Source organism: Gigantopelta aegis, chromosome 7 (assembly GCF_016097555.1).
Source record: "Gigantopelta aegis isolate Gae_Host chromosome 7, Gae_host_genome, whole genome shotgun sequence".
NCBI lineage: Eukaryota > Metazoa > Mollusca > Gastropoda > Neomphalida > Peltospiridae > Gigantopelta > Gigantopelta aegis.
Window position 1 is genome coordinate 23,130,658 of NC_054705.1, and position 4,827 is coordinate 23,135,484.

Consider the following 4,827-nt stretch of genomic DNA (forward strand, 5'->3'; position numbering starts at 1 on the left):
TGCAAGCCATACACGGTACACCTGATTGACAACAGGGCGATGCATATTATTTTATTTACATTTTGTGGTAAAAAAAAACCTGTAATCATACACTGAACAAAAAAAGAAACTTCCGATTTGTACATATAGTATTTGTTGTGTTAAAGAATTCATTGTGTAATGAAATTATATAGGTAGTATTAGCCTTGAGCTGTATTATCGGGATTCATGAATTTTATCGATTATTTTTGCACTGTTAATCGTCGACAACGTGAAATTCAATTTGCACGTGCATGCATGGTTCGACATGTCCCGTGTAGTATTCGGTCAATTTGTTTTACTCGTCTTACTGACATTGTTGTCAAGTGAAGGAAAACGCTTCAAAATTTGTAAAAAGATTAACGTTTTTTACATTGTAGCATTTTTAGTATGCCAAGAATACCCAATAATTTACGCGAACGGGCGATTGGCATGTTTGATGCTGGCATGTCGACAGAAGACGTTGCAAGGCATGTTGGGAGTTCTAGTCGAGCGATACGAAATATTCGCGTAAGATTTCAAACGACAGGAAGCACCAACGACTTGCCACGTCGTGGACGTCCGCGTGTTACAACGCGTGGTCAAGACCGCTATATCATGAACACGCATTTGCGCAATCGATTCCAAACTGCCACTGCTACTGCTGCTAAAACACCTGGGCTTCATAATAACCGAATCAGTGCGCAAACTGTTCGTAATCGTCTGCGGGAGAACGGTTTACATGCACGACGTCCTTACGTCGGATGCGTTTTAACGCAACGTCATCGTCTAAATCGTGTTAATTGGGCACGTGTACACACTCGTTGGATACGGCGACGCTGGAATACCGTTCTTTTTTCAGATGAATCCAGATTTTCTTTACAACGTGGTAATGGCAGGGTGCGCGTCTACCGTAGGAGAAATGAACGCTATGCTGACTGTTGTGTTATTGAACGAGCTCGTTTCGGTGGTGGGTGTTCTGTCATGGTCTGGGCAGCCATTGCCCATGGTTATTGTTCACCACTAGTCGTCATTGATGGCAATTTAAATGCTCAACGTTACTGCGATGACATTCTTGCTCATCACGTCATTCCTCTGTTCCATAACAACGCCAACATCTCGATTTTTCAGCATAATGCCACCTCTCATACAGCTAGTGACACTGTAAATTTTCTTAGGACAAATAACATTGATTTCACTGATGACTGGCCCGCTAAAAGTCCTGATCTCAACCCCATCGAGCATGTCTGGGATAGTCTGGACAGACGATTGAGGCGTCGTCCCAACCCACCCGCTAACGTCAACGAACTTCGTCAAGCGCTCATTCAGGAATGGAACAATATTCCACAGGCAGAAATCAACACTTTAGTCAATTCTATGCGTCTGCGATGCACTGCAGTGGTCAATTCAAGAGGTGGTCATACCCGTTATTAAGTGGGTGTTTTTATTTTTAACCCCTACCACACTTGGTCAACATTTCTCCCAGTTTCTGTTAAAGGGACATACCCTAGTTTTTAAACACTAAGGCATATTTTTTACTATTTGAGCCGTTTTTGATAACCGAAATCATACTTTACTTAGATTTTTTTGTATAGATTATGAATTTCCGTACATTCGAAGTGTTTTTGGTCATCCTGGTGTTTTTAATATCACAAAATGCATTTCTCATATTTTTAAAAACGGACGTGCGTCTGAGAAATAACAGTTATGAAGTCGAGTTTTTGTCTATTTTTAGAGGGTATTTCACCGTTTCAAAGTCACAGACTCATGTTTCACTCAATTTGTAACTTTATCCAAATGTGTTACAGGTTTGTAGATTAACTAAACTTAGTGTGCGTTTTCACAGGTTGAAACCAGCGTCTGTCCCTTTAACCTATGGCCATGATTTTTGCACCAAACGATGCACCAGGGAACACTCTTTAAACGCATATATAACAATTATTCCCCCGGTTTGTTTTCATCAAGTTATGTTCAAGCAAAGTTAGCGGAAGTTTCTTATTTTGTTCAGTATATGTTTTTCTCCGAGCTTTAGGCTAGCATTATTCATTATAGACTACGTGTAAAAAAAACGTTTTGACGTAAATGGACTACAAACAATAGGACAAGCAAATAGCATGCTTGATGTAGAGAAGTGATTATTGTAAACAGGGAAATCCCAGATTGACCACATACTGCGTTTAAACATCTACGTTCCTTTGTCAACAGACTAGATCAATATCTAAATAAAAGCGGTATCGTTTGAGAAACCAAGTTGGCAATTCTTGGACAATTTCAGAAATCATTGAGATGGACGCGTCTGATTTGTAGATTGCAATTAGCTCTGACCAGACAATAGCACGGTCTTGATCGCGAAACTTCAGCTGTGCACCTTTTGTTCCTTTCAGTGATTCTAATATAATCACTCCGTGGTCCAGGAGTGTGACACCCCCGTATGTCCGGTCCATCATGGTTCTTACCATCAACGAGCTAAATAGGCCTAACATTGCTTATAGTACGTTCTGTCGCAGTTACCATTAATCTACCACATACGTCGCAAATATAATAGCCTATTTATGTTATTAAAGGGACATTCCTGAGTTTGCTGCAATTTTTAAGATGTTATCGACTAACAGATACGCTTTAACGATTGTAATTACATATCAAATATATTTGTCTGCATAAAATATTAGTGGCTGTATATTAAACGTGTTTCTGATTGTTCTAATATTTGTACTAGGTTAAATTTAATTGTATTTCCTAAAAAAAATATACATTGAATATACATACACTGATATTCTAAACAAGAAAATATATTTAACATGCAAGTTTAATCGTAGAAATATTTTATTAGTCGGAAACATGTTACAATGCAGCAAACTCAGGAATGTCCCTTTAACTGGTGTGGTAAGTTCATATCTGTCGCATATTTAATAGTCCACTTTTTTCACTGACCATTATTTGTTTTCTGTTTCGCTAATATTGTCTTATGTTTATAATAATAGTCTATTTTTGTTATTAACAGTTGTATAGTTTGTTCGTGGTATCTGTCTCAAAGTTAATACTATATTTGTAACTATAACAGCTGTTTCTATTTTACTAACAGTGGTGGTGGGTTCATGAAATCCGTCGCAGTTTTAATAGGTTTTCATTTTCTAATAATTTGGGGGGTTTTTTTTGTAGTTTTTTGTTCTTTTAACAGTTGTTTTCTGTAGGGTTTTTTTCTTTTTTCTTCCTAACAGTTGTTTTCTGTTTCTGTTTTACTAACAGTTGTATAATGATATCTGTCGCAGATACAAGAGTATAGTGGTATGTTCACAATAACTGTCGCATATTTAATAGTCTATTTGTAACTAATAATTGTTTTCTGCTTTAATAGTGGATGTGGTAGGTTCGTAATATCTGTCGCAGATTTAATAGTCTCTTTGTAACTAACCGTTGTTTTCTGTTTTAATATTTAAAAAGTATATATAAAAATATATGTTTCCACTGAAACCACCTTAAAATTTTAAATTACATAAAAATATTTAAAATATTCGACGTTTCGTTAGTGTAAAAACCAACATCCTCAGGAGAACAAACAAACAAAGTGCTGGACATATAACCAGTAAGGTATAAAATAGAGAATGTCAGATTGGAAGTTAAACACACAAAGCTAGGTAACAAGACAGAACAGAACAGAAGCTGACCAATAGCATAACAATAAAATTAAAGAACAAAGGAGTATAAAACGTCTTGTTGTTAAAGCCAGTAGGGCCGTACTCATTGAGGCCTTAGGGGTGAACAGTATTCAGTTTATGTATCCAAATGGATTCTGCAAGGTCTAACTTAGCTTGGTCTCTGTTAACTTGCTGTTTTAATAGCAGATGTGGTAGGTTCATGATATCTGTCGCATATTTAATAGTCTATTTTAGCCAACAGTTGTTTTTTGTTTTAATAGCAGATGTGGTACGTTCATGATATCTGTCGCAGATTTAATAGTCTATTTTAGCCAACAGTTGTTTTTTGTTTTAATAGCAGATATGGTAGGTTTGTGATATCTGTCGCATATTTAATAGTTTATTTGTAACTAACAGTTGTTTCCTGTTTTAATAGCAGATGTGGTACGTTCATGATATCTGTCGCATATTTAATAGTCTATTTTAGCCAACAGTTGTTTTTTGTTTTAATAGCAGATGTGGTAGGTTTGTGATATCTGTCGCATATTTAATAGTTTATTTGTAACTAATAGTTGTTTCCTGTTTTAATAGCAGATGTGGTACGTTCATGATATCTGTCGCAGATTTAATAGTCTATCTTAACTAACAGTTGTTTCCTGTTTATTAACAGCTGTCACCATTTTTTTTTTAAAACTGTTTTTCCCATTCCAACCAGTGCACCACAACTGGTATATCAAAAGCCGTGTTATATGCTGTCTGTGGGGAAACGAGTACATATAAAAGATCCCTTACTGCTAACGGAAAAATGTAGCGGGTTTCTTCTCTAAGACTATATATCAAAATTACCAAATGTTTGACATCCAATAGCCAGTGATTAATAGATCAATGTGCTGTAGTTGTGTCGTTAAACTAAACTAAAACAAAACAAAACAAAACAAATACGAACAGCAACCAAAAAGCACACGAAGTGAGCAGCACCACCTCACCTGGCTACGGGCCTGAGTGACACAGACTATTCCGATTTTCTTTCTTGAAACTTCAGATTTTCAACACCAAACAACTGCATGACGTTGTACATGTCGTTGCTGGCGTTCGCAATCTGACATCGTGACCACGCTAGTGTTGCCAGTCTTCATCCCGATGACGCTAACAATATCGTGACGTCATTGCGTTTCTAAACAACAGCGTTTTGTGA